Consider the following 17,094-nt stretch of genomic DNA (forward strand, 5'->3'; position numbering starts at 1 on the left):
ATGTTCTGGAACCAGTCACTGATACGTGTTTGTTTTTCCGTTTGTAATCCATACATATTTAAAGCTCATATATACACGACGTATCACTATGTGGCAGCTTGCTGGTTGCTTGCCACCACACCCAGAGACCTGAAGCTTGGTTCAAGCAGTGTTCAGGCCAATGTAATGTTGAGGACGATTTACCGGGAATGTCTACTGCGACCTGCGTTATTTTTCTCATTAAAAATATCTAGTCAAAGAGTTTTGATCTGAAAATATATTCTTTACAGGTCCTGAAATTAATTGAAGTCTGCAAATGCATGATTCAGAACTCCCCATTCCACCTTCCGCCACCTTCTGGCTTTCCTTCAGTCTGCCTCCTGATGTGGGGCGGTCGGGTAGCCTAGTGGTTAAAGCGTTCGCTCGTCACGCCAAAGACCCTGGTTTGATTCCCAACATGGGTACAATGTGTGAAGCCCATTTGTGTTGTCCCCCCGCCGTGATGTTGCTGGAATGTTGCTAAAAGCGGCGTAAAACCATACTCTCTCACTCACTCCTGCTGATGTTATGGATGGCAGGCAGTCAAGCCAGACAGGTGCCCTCAAGATTGGTTGGTTGGTTTGTTGTTTAACGCCGCACTCAGCAATATTCCAGCTATATGACGGCGGTCTCTAAATAATCGAGTCTGGACCAGACAATCCAGTGATTAATATCATGAGCATCGATCCACGCAATTGGGATCGATGACATGTTAAACCAAGTCAGCGAGCCTGACCACCCGATCCGTTTGTCGCCTTTTACGACAAGCATTGTCGCTTTACGGCAAGCATGTGCCCTCAATAAACCTTGTACAGCTGTCAGCCTGGAATATATATGTATGCAAGTACATAACTCAGCCGTGACTTCGAGTGTATAATATATAATGAATATCCTTTAAGAATTGTTAAAAGACTTTGTCTTCTCCAGAAAATCAAGCATTAGGCTAAACAGATTTTGTTTCTTTTCGAGGGAATCACAATCAAGGTATCAAAATCAAAATTCAGGAGGAAAGGGAACAACTACTGTTAAGATTGGAGTAGATACAAAGGACGAAATGTTAAATTTTTTGTTTAACGCCACACTACCAGTATTCCTACTATATAACTGCGGTCTGTAAATAATCAAGTCTACACCAGACACTCAACCATATACAACCATCCAGGCAATCGGGATGCAATGACAAAATATATCTCTTTTAACAAATATAGGTTACTTGAGACTAATATTCATAACTGGCATCCGCACTGGCGTGAAAGAACCTTAAGAAAATATTCAACCATTCAATATATACACAGTAAAAAAAGTGTTGCACCCCCTATACTTTTTCATGGAGGGGTGTTTTGAAAGGGTGTAAAGATAACCGAATTAATATTATAACCAGGATTTCGTGTATACCAACAAACCAGTGTATTGTCTATACAATGAACTTAAAGGGGGTATTCCATGACCTTATGGCATGTAATAATCTCATGCTGAACTTTTACGAAAAATGAACGAACAACGAAGACGCATTAAGTTTGGTGACATCTCAATAATTTTTAGTGACCAAATTCATCCAATAGGGTAAGAATGTCATATGGAGATTTGACGAACACAGTAAGTCAATATCGAGAACTTCCACCAAGCACTTGGATCACAGCTTGAAGTCTTCGTCTCATACTCCTCACCAGACGTTGGAATCGCTCCATGGGCAGCTGCTGCCACTCCTCGTGTAATGCTGCTTCCAATTCACGCAAGTTCTGTGGAGGAGGGTCCCGACGATAAATCAGGCGTCCCAAAATTTCCCATACATGTTCCAGAGGATTCAGATCTGGACTCATTGCTGGCCATGGAATCTGCGTCAGAGCATTGTTGTGGATAACCTGGGTCACAGCTCGTGAACGATGTGGTCTGGCATTGTCATCCATGAATATCGGTCTGGTGGCCAGTGGATGATTGTCAAAATGGGGCACCACAACTGGATTCAGCACCTCTTGGATGTAGCGCTCCCCTGTCAAGTTGCCTCGTATGGTCACTAAATCAAGCTTACAATCAAATGAGAAGCATCCCCAGACCATAACAGATCCACCTCCATATGGTACAGTTGGCATGATGTTTCTTGCAGTATAAGCTGTTCCAGGACGCCTCCATACTCTCACTCTGCCATCCACAACATGCAGAAGGAACCTGCTTTCGTCCGACCAGTGGACTCTTCTCCAGGACCTCTAGTTCCAGTTCTGTCTCAGTCTACACCAGGCTAGACGTAGTCGTTTGTGGTTGTCTGTGAGTTTAGGTTGCTTGATAACCCTTCTGGACTTCAACCCTGCAGCTTTAAGACGATTTCTCACGGTCTGGGTACTGAACTGTTGACGAGGAAGCCAAAGACGTTTCAAGGTTGTGCTTGTAGCAAATGGATGACGCCTTACCACCCTCAACAACGCTCTGTCATCTCTAACTGTGGTCTTACGTGGTCTGCCAGAGGGTCTGCGATTCCTTACATCATTAGTTTGTGCGTGTTTTCTGACCAAACGGCTTATTGTTGAGTAGTAATGTCCGGTTCTTCTGCCAATCTCCTTGAACGAAAGACCTGCTCCATGAAGGCCAATAATCTGCCACTTGACTGCTTCTGACAATCGTCTACCCGGCATTGTGGGTTACAATAAACTGGGCTGTCAGAGAACATCTTTTATAGGCGATGTTGAGCTTAAGAAGATACTGCAATCTGCAAATGTCATGCACCATGCAATTCACGTGCTGATTGCTACGTTTTGGTGATCATCTTCCCTCCGAAAACATTACACATTTAACATCAGATCCCCAAGGAATACCTACCATTAAAACCAGAGTCGGGCGTTTTAAATGTTGTGATGTATCAAACGTATTAATGTGGGGGTGCAACACTTTTTTTACTGTGTATATGATGCAAAAGAAAATACCTCTCCGCCAAAGAATACGATTTTTAGTAAATAAAAGCCTCAAAACCCTTTCCATATTCATAAGAAATCTCCGCCGAAAGCAGAATCCATTATACAAGTCCGACTATATCATGAGCATGTGTTTATGAATCCCTATCAAATGGTGATGATACCAGGTGTTCGCGAAACGGTGAGCGTATCCTGCCCCACCGGTGGCACCCGTCACAAACACGCACAAAGGCAAGTCAATTGTTCACCTGAAAAAAGCACGGGAATACTAGTATATGGTACACGTCAAAATAGGGAACTGCATAGGACATCATTCTAGGCACTGATGCCTCAAATTTGGTAATGCCCCCTGCATATCTACCATTAATCTTTTTGAAAGCTTTACTGAGGCCTTGAATGTTGTAACCTTGATCAAACTACTTTTCAACAAGAGTCTATGGCGCGCTTTGAAATCTTTGTAGAAAGAGCATGCTAGATTGTACATCAAAAGTTGCGAAATGTAAACACCAAAGGCTGTAGGTGCTTGAATATTGCTCGACATGAAGGAAAGTTGAAATCATCCCACTTGTCAAACAGTCTTGTGGAGAGTGTTTTGTTCAAGCACTGTTCAATACAACACAATGTCTTTTCTAACGGGGGCACGGGTAGCCCAGTCGTCTAAGGTGCCGCGACTCGCTGTGCAGAGTTGCGTCCCTTGTGCATGCCAGAAACCTATGATTGTGGGTTCGAATCCCGGTTCGCCCCGATTATGTTTCATTTCAAAGGGTTTTCCTCCCACATTAAGCTGACACTCCGCGATATAACTAGAATAGAAAGCGGCGTTAAACCAAACTCACTCTTTTCTCACATTTGTGAAAATTGTAAAAGAGGACTCTGGTATTCATTAAATATGAACTGACTGCATCGTCGTATCTGTATTTGGGACCTTCCATCGTAGTCGCTGGTGTGTTTATCTGCTTCAAGCTTGGATACATATTGCGCAGACCCCGTGATTGAAGGAAGAATTGCGGACACGGAATCTGTCCACTCAATCCAACATGATTAGAACACTTTGCGTGTTTATCTGTGGGACCCTCCACCAACAGCTGCAGCTTAAGCTGAGGAGGTGGCGGTTGTGTTTTTAGACTTTCAAAAACACAATCTTCCAAATTAACATAAATACCTTGAAGTTTGTTTTAACTGTTGAAGAATTGCCAGTAGAAAGACGTCGGTCAAAACACGGAGATCCTCTGAACTGAACTAGACGCTCATGGCTGTCGTGTAAACGTGCTTGGGAAAAACCGAAATAAACGACTCCAGTCAAAGGGATCCAAATTGGTTGATTTACGTTGTGTGCTGGATGTTGATGTCTTGTTACTGTCACGTCTGTGGGACACGCGAGTGAGTACACAATAGAGCTATCCTCAAATCATGAAAGTAATTGTGTTTAGTATCAATTCAACAACGCCACCACAATAACACAAATATAGCCAGCGCTGTCTTGTCCTTGGTTTGTCTGGCGATCTCTAAAAAACGTCATTTAATTGAACTAAAGTCGATATTTTGTAACAAGAGTTGGAATTTGTTTTGTGACGTTTCAGAAATTCATGGTGGATCATGTTGATATAATGTAATTAAAATGCGCATATATAAGACAGATTTCTGACTTCACGTGGAGCTTCATTCGCAGCACATTATCAATTAGTACCTTACTTACCTTAATATCCAATATTGGTCTCTATGCCATGTACAGATACGGGTGTTTTATTTTATGCATGGTAATCATCCTCAACACGGGACACAACACACAACGTGACCCACCACACCACGGGACACAACACACAACGTGAAGAAACACACAACTTTAAACAACACTACGTGAAGAGACACAAAGTAAAACAACACTACGTGAAGGGACACAAAGTAAAACAACACTACGTGAAACAACACTCTACGTGAAGAGACACAAAGTAAAACAGCACTACGTGAAGGGACACAAAGTAAAACAACACTACGTGAAACAACACACTACGTGAAGAGACACAAAGTAAAACAACACTACGTGAAGGGACACAAAGTGAAACAACACTACGTGAAACAACACACTACGTGAAGAGACACATAGTAAAACAACACTACGTGAAGGGAAACAAAGTGAAACAACACTACGTGAAACAACACTCTACGTGAAGAGACACAAAGTAAAACAACACTCTACGTGAAACAACACTCTACGTGAAGGGACACAAAGTGAAACAACACTACGTGAAACAACACTCTACGTGAAGGGACACAAAGTAAAATAACACTACGTGAAACAACACTCTACGTGAAGGGACACAAAGTAAACAACACTACATGAAACAACACTTTACGTGAAGGGACACAAAGTAAAACAACACTACGGTAAACAACACTCTACGTGAAGAGACACATAGTAAAACAACACTACGTGAAACAACACTCTACGTGAAGGGACACATAGTAAAACAACACTTCGTGAAACAACACTCTACGTGGTGAGACACATAGTAAAACAATACTACGTGAAACAACACTCTACGTGAAGAGACACATAGTAAATCAACACTACGTGAAACAACACTCTACGTGGAGACACATAGTAAAACAACACTACGTGAAACAACACACTACGTGAAGAGACACATAGTAAAACAACACTACGTGAAACAACACACTACGTGAAGGGACACAAAGTAAAACAACACTCTTCGTGAAGAGACACATAGTAAAACAACACTACGTGAAACAACACACTACGTGAAGAGACACAAAGTAAAACAACACTCTACGTGAAGAGACACATAGTAAAACAACACTACGTGAAACAACACTCTACGTGAAGAGACACATAGTAAAGCAACACTACGTGAAACAATACTCTACGTGAAGAGACACAAAGTAAAACAACACTCTACGTGAAGAGACACATAGTAAAACAACACTACGTGAAACAACACACTACGTGAAGGGACACAAAGTAAAACAACACTCTACGCGAAGAGACACATAGTAAAACAACACTACGTGAAACAACACACTACGTGAAGGGACACAAAGTAAAACAACACTCTACGTGAAGAGACACATAGTAAAACAACACTACGTGAAACAACACACTACGTGAAGGGACACAAAGTAAAACAACACTACGTGAAACAACACTCTACGTGAAGAGACACATAGTAAAACAACACTACGTTTCAATCCCATTAAAATCAGATCTAATTTTCGCTACCGCTAAACAAAGATCTGCGGACATCCCATTACGGGTCACGTCAGAACGACCTTTCGCGAACTTTTACCGACCAATGAAATGACTGACAAGAAATCGCCATTAGCCAATCAGAAGGCAGCTTTCTCGAGTACTACGACACAAGTTTCAAACTTGCGACTACGCTTCGAAACGTGTTTTGACGTATTCTCGATTAAAAATTTTAAAACTGACAAAAAGGACATTCTGGAATGGCTAATAGATGGCCTAGATTGTATGCATATAATCATAAAACCCGTAACTGTCGTTCGGATTACCCTCTGTTACATTTTTCGAGGTTGCATGATTAGAAAACACATTCCGTCCGTCACTTTCATGATGATCTGGTAAGCGACGCTCTGATTGGTTGGATGAAAGATTGTTCTGACGTGACCCGTAATGGGATGTCCTCAGATCTTTGTTTAGCGATAGCGAGAACTAAAATCTGATTTTAATGAGATTCGTTACTTTTATATTGTCTTTGCAGGTACACGGTCGCTCCGTCAGCCAAGGCTGTAATTTCATCCGTCAGGCGTACAAGGATAATATGATCGTGGGTTCGAATCCGCGCTTCGCCCTGAGGATGATACTTGGTTTGTCCCCACCATAACCCCGCTCTTGACTTTCACCGACGTGGTATACGTCTACTATCTGCGGGGGCACGGGTGGCCCAGTCGTCTAAGGCGCCGCGATTCGCTGTGCAGAGTTGCGTCCCTTGGACACGCCAGAAACCTATGATTGTGGGTTCGAATCCCGGTTCGCCCCGATTATGTTTCTAGGTTTGTCAGCACCATACCCGTGCTTGTTGGTTTCACCGAAGTGGTAAACGTCTGAGACCTGCATCACTCCGGGCTTTCCTCCCACATTAAGCTGACACGCCGCGATATAACTGGAATACTGTTAAAAGCGGCGTTAAACCCAACTCACTCACTCACTCACTCTACTATCTGCTTCAGTTTGGCTCTCTCCTACATCTACCGTGATAGAACTGAAAAACTGTTCAAAGCGCCCTTAAGCCCAAATCCACCCCCCCCCCCCCCCCCCCCCCCCCGGAATTATTTCCGGATATTTATTGTAATAGGATGGATGTGAAATACACTGGATAACTGACGTTGATGGTTTGCCTGTATCCGACTCTACTTCACATACTGCCCACGCTGAACATAGTGCTGGATCATCAAATCAGAGATGCAGATAACATGGAGGCCGAGAGCTGATGGCACGATTAGCTTCATCAATCAATTCACCCAATTAATATACGTCTAACGTATTTTACATACGCTTTGTTCTACTGTCACAAAGGTTGCTGGTCATCCGGGGTGTTATATGTGTGCTTCGGAGACCTAAACCAATCAGTGTGCATGGGCCTCCCCTTTGTCGGTATTTCTGTAAAGCTGTTTATGTTCCATCTGAAATGTTACACAACTCCGTAATTGCTATACTATGATTTTATAGATTTCCTCTCGACAAGCATGGCCTATCAAATTCGCATGAATATTAATACTTATTTCCTATTTTGATGAAATAAATCAAGGACAGACCTTGAATAACTAAGCCACAAATACATAATTCATATTTATCGTTTGATAACATATTCAATTCCACAACGCTTTTTCAATATCCACATTGGGTTCAGCAGAATATATAACTACAAAATGAAAACACATTTGCAATGTGATACATGGAAATTAGCAATCCCATGCAGAGTGTATGAGTGGCGGGTTCTGCCGGTAGAGCAGGCCATGCTTACCTTTCTCGCTAACACCTGGGCCCATTTGCACAAAGCGATCTTAGCGCTACGATGATCGTAACCCTATGTTAAAGTATGGGACTTACGATCATCTTAGCGCTAAGATCGCTTTGTGCAAGTGGGCCCTGGTGTCATCACTGACTTTCAGTGATCCATTCATATAGTTTTCACCGCTATATGTACCCAATGAACCCTGTGTTGGCGGAATCGAGACTGGTTTCTCTCTGGCGTTGACGTTTTATATCAATACAAGAAAAGTTTCCGGATTAATGGCGGAACTAGTGGGAGAGCTTTGGACAGTATTCCAGTTGTATCACGGGAGGAAAGTCCGAAGTGGTGCAGTTCTAAGACGTTAAGCATTGTGGTGGAATATATCAGCCTGGGAATGGCGATGCCGTACCTAGAAACAATCAGGGGGGAGCCCGGTAGTAGACATCACGATGGTTTTGTGGCTCGACTAAGGGGGGCAACTCTGTGTAGCAGATGGATCTAACCACTGCATGGCGTAGGTTCATGAGAGAAATACATTGGATTACATTACGCTTTATCATCGCACAACGCAAAATGTCCTGCGTACCGCATTAACTTCCCCGGCGGGACCGACGTGTTGATCGACAGGTCACACGTTAAGTAGCTGTCCTCAATACATGTCCTTAAAGGCCTCTATTTTTAGTCATGTCCATCCGTAAAAGGCGACTAACGGGATCGGGTGGACCGTCTTGCTGACATGGTTGATGCATGTCATCGTATCCCAATTGCGTAGATCGATGCTCATGATGTCTATTTCTAGATTGTCTGGTCCAGATTAGTTACAGACCGCCGTCATATAGATGGAATATTGCTGAGTGCGGCGTTGAACAACAAAACAAAAATTAAGTCGTAAAAACGAAATCATTAATTTTTAGTAGGATAGGATCAAATCGCCTCAAGGGGATTGAAGCATTGGGTTGTCGTGTTGGGTGAAATGTATTTGTAACGCGGATCTGGGATCGGAAGCGCTGAAATGGGTCTTGCAGTGCTGTTTGCTGATATTAGAAAACATATCGATTAACACTAAGGGATTGGAAGCAAGTTCAATGTGTTCTTGATCGTTGTTGGTTAATATGTTGGAATTGCCCTTCCCACGAATAACTTTCAGGCAATTTCCTTCCATGCTAAGGCCAATTTTCTTGAGGAAGTTGAGTGAGTGAGTGAGTGAGTGAGTGAGTGAGAGAGTGAGTGAAATCCAGTTGTCACATATCAAACCCAACCAAAGGATTCTCTGAAAACCTGTGATTCGCAACATATTTGAATAACTTTCAGGCAATTTCCTTCCATGCTAAGGCCAATTTTCTTGAGGAAGTTGAGTGAGTGAGTGAGTGAGTGAGAGAGTGAGTGAGTTCCAGTTGTCACATATCAAAACCAATCTACACCAGACACTCAACCATTTACAACCATCCAGGCAATTGGGGTGCGATAACAAAATATATCTCTTTTGACAAATATAGGTTACTGGAGACTGATATTCATAACTGGCATCCGCACTGGCGTGATAGAACCTTTAGAAAATATTCAACCATTCAATATATGATGTAAAAGAAAATACCTCTCCGCCAAAGAATACGATTTTTAGTAAATAAAAGCCTCAAAACCCTTTCCATATTCATAAGAAATCTCCGCCGAAAGCAGAATCCATTATACAAGTCCGACTACATCATGAGCATGTGTTTATGAATCCCTATCAAATGGTGATGATACCGGGTGTTCGCGAAACGGTAAGCGTATTCTGCCTTACCTGTGGCACCCATCACAAACACATGCAAGGCAAGTCAATTGATCACCTGAAAAAAGCACGGGAATACTAGTACATGGTACACGTCAAAATAGGGAGCTGCATAGGACATCATTCTAGGCACTGATGCCTCAAATTTGGTAATGCCCCCTGCATATCTACCATAAATCTTTTTGAAAGCTTTACTGAGGCCTCGAATTGTACATCAAAAGTTGCGAAATGTAAACACCAAAGGCTGGAGGTGCTTGAATATTGCTCGACATGAAGGAAAGTTGAAATCATCCCTCTTGTCAAACAGTCTTGTGGAGAGTGTTTTGTTCAAGCACTGTTCAATACAACACAATGTCTTTTCCAACGGGGGCACGGGTAGCCCAGTCGTCTAAGGTGCCGCGACTTGCTGTGCAGAGTTGCGTCCCTTGTGCATGCCAGAAACCTATGATTGTGGGTTCGAATCCCGGTTCGCCCCGATTATGTTTCATTTCAAAGGGGTTTCCTCCCACATTAAGCTGACACGCCGCGATATAACTAGAATAATGTTAAAAGCGGCGTTAAACCAAACTCACTCTTTTCTCACATTTGTGAAAATTGTAAAAGAGGACTCTGGTATTCATTAAATATGAACTGACTGCATCGTCGTATCTGTATTTGGGATCTTCCATCATAGTCGCTGGTGTGTTTATCTGCTTCAAGCTTGGATACATATTGCGCAGATTGAATATGTAGGAAGAATTGCACTCAATCCACTCAATCCAACATGATTAGAACACTTTGCGTGTTTATCTGTGGGACCCTCCACCAACAGCTGCAGCTTAAGCTGAGGAGGTGGCGGTTGTGTTTTTAGACTTTCAAAAACACAATCTTCCAAATTAACATAAATACCTTGAAGTTTGTTTTAACTGTTGAAGAATTGCCAGTAGAAAGACGTCGGTCAAAACACGGAGATCCTCTGAACTGAACTAGAAGCTCATGGTTGTCGTGTAAACGTGCTTGGGAAAAACCGAAATAAACACGACTCCAGTCAAAGGGATCCAAATTGGTTGATTTACGTTGTGTGCTGGATGTTGATGTCTTGTTACTGTCACGTCTGTGGGACACGCGAGTGAGTACACAATAGAGCTATCCTCAAATCATGAAAGTAATTGTGTTTAGTATCAATTCAACAACGCCACCACAATAACACAAATATAGCCAGCGCTGTCTTGTCCTTGGTTTGTCTGGCGATCTCTAAAAAACGTCATTTAATTGAACTAAAGTCGATATTTTGTAACAAGAGTTGGAATTTGTTTTTTGACGTTTCAGAAATTCATGGTGGATCATGTTGCGAGTCTGTTGATATAATGTAATTAAAATGCGCATATATAGGACAGATTTCTGACTTCACGTGGAGCTTCATTCGCAGCACATTATCAATAAGTACCTTAATTACCTTAATATCCAATATTGGTCTCTACGCCATGTACAGATACGCGTGTTTTATTTTATGCATGGTAATCATACTCGAATGAAGGCGTAGTCGTGCAGCTACTCCCTCCCTCCCAACTACGTGCCGCACCACACCACGCGACACAACACACAACCTGACGCACCACACCACGGGACACAACACACAACGTGAAGAAACACACAACTTTAAACAACACTACGTGAAGGGACACAAAGTAAAACAACACTACGTGAAACAACACTCTACGTGAAGGGACACAAAGTAAAACAACACTACGTGAAGAGACACAAAGTAAAACAACACTACGTGAAGGGACACAAAGTAAAACAACACTACGTGAAACAACACTTTACCTGAAGAGACAAAGTAAAACAACACTACGTGAAACAACACTTTAGGTGAAGGGACACAAAGTAAAACAACACTACGTGAAACAACACTTTACGTGAAGGGACACAAAGTAAAATAACACTACGTGAAACAACACTTTACGTGAAGGGACACAAAGTAAAATAACACTACGTGAAACAACACTCTACGTGAAGGGACACAAAGTAAAACAACACTACATGAAACAACACTCTACGTGAAGGGACACAAAGTAAAACAACACTACATGAAACAACACTCTACGTGAAGGGACACAAAGTAAAACAACACTACATGAAACAACACTTTACGTGAAGGGACACAAAGTAAAACAACACTACGTGAAACAACACTTTACGTGAAGGGACACATAGTAAAACAACACTACGGTAAACAACACTCTACGTGAAGGGACACAAAGTAAAACAACACTACGTGAAGGGACACAAAGTAAAACAACACTACGTGAAACATCACTCTACGTGAAGAGACACATAGTAAAACAACACACTACGTGAAGAGACACATAGTAAAACAACACTACGTGAAACAACACACTACGTGAAGGGACACAAAGTAAAACAACACTCTACGTGAAGAGACACATAGTAAAACAACACTACGTGAAACAATATCTACATGAAGAGACACAAAGTAAAACAACACTCTACGTGAAGAGACACATAGTAAAACAACACTACGTGAAACAACACACTACGTGAAGGGACACAAAGTAAAACAACACTCTACGTGAAGAGACACATAGTAAAACAACACTACGTGAAACAACACTTTACCTGAAGAGACACAAAGTAAAAGAACACTACGTGAAACAACACTTTACGTGAAGGGACACAAAGTAAAACAACACTACGTGAAAAAACACTTTACGTGAAGGGACACAAAGTAAAATAACACTACGTGAAACAACACTCTACGTGAAGAGACACAAAGTAAAACAACACTTTACGTGAAGGGACACAAAGTAAAACAACACTACGTGAAACAACACTTTACCTGAAGAGATACAAAGTAAAACAACACTACGTGAAACAACACTTTACGTGAAGGGACACAAAGTAAAACAACACTACGTGAAACAACACTTTACGTGAAGGGACACAAAGTAAAATAACACTACGTGAAACAACACTTTGCGTGAAGGGGCACAAAGTAAAACAACACTACGTGAAACAACACTCTACGTGAAGGGACACAAAGTAAAATAACACTACGTGAAACAACACTCTACGTGAAGGGACACAAAGTAAAACAACACTACGTGAAACAACACTCTACGTGAAGGGACACAAAGTAAAATAACACTACGTGAAACAACACTCTACGTGAAGGGACACAAAGTAAAACAACACTACATGAAACAACACTTTACGTGAAGGGACACAAAGTAAAACAACACTACGTGAAACAACACTTTACGTGAAGGGACACAAAGTAAAATAACACTACGTGAAACAACACTCTACGTGAAGGGACACAAAGTAAAACAACACTACGTGAAACAACACTTTACGTGAAGGGACACAAAGTAAAACAACACTACGTGAAACAACACTTTACGTGAAGGGACACAAAGTAAAATAACACTACGTGAAACAACACTTTGCGTGAAGGGACACAAAGTAAAACAACACTACGTGAAACAACACTCTACGTGAAGGGACACAAAGTAAAATAACACTATGTGAAACAACACTCTACGTGAAGGGACACAAAGTAAAACAACACTACGTGAAACAACACTCTACGTGAAGGGACACAAAGTAAAATAACACTACGTGAAACAACACTCTACGTGAAGGGACACAAAGTAAAACAACACTACATGAAACAACACTTTACGTGAAGGGACACAAAGTAAAACAACACTACATGAAACAACACTTCACGTGAAGGGACACATAGTAAAACAACACTACGGTAAACAACACTCTACGTGAAGGGACACAAAGTAAAACAACACTACGTGAAGGGACACAAAGTAAAACAACACTACGTGAAACAACACTCTACGTGAAGAGACACATAGTAAAACAACACTACGTGAAGGGACACAAAGTAAAACAACACTCTACGTGAAGAGACACATAGTTAAACAACACAACGTGAAACAACACTCTACGTGAAGAGACACATAGTAAAACAACACTACGTGAAACAATATCTACGTGAAGAGACACAAAGTAAAACAACACTCTACGTGAAGAGACACATAGTAAAACAACACTACGTGAAACAACACACTACGTGAAGGGACACAAAATAAAACAACACTCTACGTGAAGAGACACATAGTAAAACAACACTACTTGAAGGGACACAAAGTAAAACAACACTACGTGAAACAACACTTTACCTGAAGAGACACAAAGTAAAACAACACTACGTGAAACAACACTTTACGTGAAGGGACACAAAGTAAAACAACACTACGTGAAACAACAATTTACGTGGAGGGACACAAAGTAAAATAACACTACGTGAAACAACACTCTACGTGAAGAGACACAAAGTAAAACAACACTACGTGAAGGGAAACAAAGTAAAACAACACTACGTGAAACAACACTTTACCTGAAGAGACACAAAGTAAAACAACACTACGTGAAACAACACTTTACGTGAAGGGACACAAAGTAAAACAACACTACGTGAAACAACACTTTACGTGAAGGGACACAAAGTAAAATAACACTACGTGAAACAACACTTTACGTGAAGGGACACAAAGTAAAACAACACTACGTGAAACAACACTCTACGTGAGGGGACACAAAGTAAAATAACACTACGGTAAACAACACTCTACGTGAAGGGACACAAAGTAAAATAACACTACGTGAAACAACACTCTACGTGAAGGGACACAAAGTAAAATAACACTACGTGAAACAACACTCTACGTGAAGGGACACAAAGTAAAACAACACTACATGAAACAACACTTTACGTGAAGGGACACAAAGTAAAACAACACTACGTGAAACAACACTTTACGTGAAGGGACACATAGTAAAACAACACTACGGTAAACAACACTCTACGTGAAGAGACACAAAGTAAAACAACACTACGTGAAGGGACACATAGTAAAACAACACTACGTGAAACAACACTCTACGTGAAGAGACACATAGTGAAACAACACTCTACGTGAAGAGACACATAGTAAAACAACACTACGTGAAACAACACACTACGTGAAGGGACACATAGTAAAACAACACTACGTGAAGGGACACAAAGTAAAACAACACTACGTTTCAAAATCAGATCTTAGTTTTCGCTACCGCTAAACAAAGATCTGCGGACATCCCATTACGGGTCACGTCAGAACGACCTTTCGCGAACTTTTACCGACCAATGAAATGACCCGCGGCCGGGTAGCCTAGTGGTTAAAGCGTTCGCTCGTCACGCCGAAGACCCGGGTTCGATTCCCGACATGGGTACAATGTGTGAAGCCCATTTCTGGTGTCCCCCCGCCGTGATATTGCTGGAATATTGCTAAAAGCGGCGTAAAATCAAACTCACTCACTCACTCACTCTGATTGGTTGGATGAAAGATTGTTCTGACGTGACCCGTAATGGGATGTCCTCAGATATTGTTTAGCCATAGCGAGAACTAAGATCTGATTTTAATGAGATTCGTTACTTTTATATTGTCTTTGCAGGTGCACGGTCGCTCAGTCAGGTAAGGCTGTTATTTCATCCGTCAGGCGTACAAGGATCATATGATCGTGGGTTCGAATCCTCGCTTCGCCCTGAGTATGATACTTGGTTTGTCCCCACCATAACCCCGGTCTTGACAATCACCGACGTGGTATACGTCTACTCTCTGCTTCAGCTTGGCTCTCTCCTACATCTAACGTGATACAACTGAAAAACTGTTCAAAGCGCCTTGAAATCCAAATCACTCACGTACTCTCTATGGAATGTCTCGCTGTGACATAAATGAACTATCGCCGAGGGGGAAACAAAGCGAACAAGACAACACCCTCCCAGTGCTTGTGTACTCTGATGGTGCTGATACCAAGGCCATGGTTAGCCATCCTTCGTTTTCAGACCGATTCGAATGTCACATCGCTCAAATAGGCCTCCAAACAAATATTTTTACCCATGTTTGATGGTTGCAAAAAATATAACAACAAATGGTCATTCGATGTTGATGTAACTGATACGGGTAGCATAGTTTTAGAGATTCAGCGACTGTTTTCAGCCCAGTAATGTTTGATAACGTTTGTAATTTTCTTTGTCAAGTTTATACATCTTTTTCCCGACAGTTTATGTTAGCGGTAGGAGCGACGGAGCCAGTGACGTCACTTATGGTTGCGAATTATTTCCGGATATTTATTGTAATAGAATGGATGTGAAATACACTGGATAACTGACGTTGATGGTTTGTCTGTAACCGACTCTACTTCATATACTGCCCACGCTGAACATTGTGCTGGATCATCAAATCAGAGATGCAGATAACATGGAGGCCGAGAGCTGATGGCACGATTAGCTTCATCAATCAATTCACCCAATTAATATACGTCTAACGTATTTTACATACGCTTTGGTCTACTGTCACAAAGGTTGCTGGTCATCCGGGGTGTTATATGTGTGCTTCGGAGACCTAAACCAATCAGTGTGCATGGGCCTCCCCTTTGTCGGTATTTCTGTAAAGCTGTTTATGTTCCATCAGAAATGTTACACAACTCCGTAATTGCTATACTATGATTTTATAGATTTCCTCTCGACAAGCATGGCCTATCAAATTCGCATGAATATTAATACTTATTTCCTATTTTGATGAAATAAATCAAGGACAGACCTTGAATAACTAAGCCACCAATACATAATTCATATTTATCGTTTGATAACATATTCAGTTCCACAACGCTTTTTCAATATCCACATTGGGTTCAGCAGAATATATAACTACAAAATGAAAACACATTTGCAATGTGATACATGGAAATTAGCAATCCCATGCAGAGTGTGTGAGAGGCGGGTGCTGCCGGTAGAGCAGGACATGCTTACCTTTCTCGCGAACACCTGGGCCCACTTGCACAAAGCGATCTTAGCGCTACGATGATCGTAACCCTAGGTTAAAGTATGGGGCTTACGATCATCTTAGCGCTAAGATCGCTTTGTGCAAGTTGGCCCTGGTGTCATCACTGACTTTCAGCGATCCATTCATATAGTTTTCACCGCTATATGTACACAATGAACCCTGTGTTGGCGGAATCGAGACTGGTTTCTCTCTGGCGTTGACGTTTTATATCAATACAAAAAAAGTTTCCGGATTAATGGCGGAACTAGTGGGAGAGCTTTGGGCAGTATTCCAGTTGTATCACGGGAGGAAAGTCCGAAGTGGTGCAGTTCTAAGACGTTAAGCATTGTGGTGAAATAGAACAGCATGGGAATGGCGATGACAAACCTAGAAACAATCAGGGGGAGCCCGGTAGTAGAAATCACGATGGGTTTGTGGCTCGACTAAGGGGGGCAACTCTGTGTAGCAGATGGATCTAACCACTGCATGGCGTAGGTTCATGAGAGAAATACATTGGATTACAT

Source organism: Haliotis rufescens, unplaced genomic scaffold (genome assembly GCF_023055435.1).
Source record: "Haliotis rufescens isolate VD_foot unplaced genomic scaffold, xgHalRufe1.0.p SCAF_30, whole genome shotgun sequence".
NCBI classification, from domain to species: Eukaryota; Metazoa; Mollusca; class Gastropoda; order Lepetellida; family Haliotidae; genus Haliotis; species Haliotis rufescens.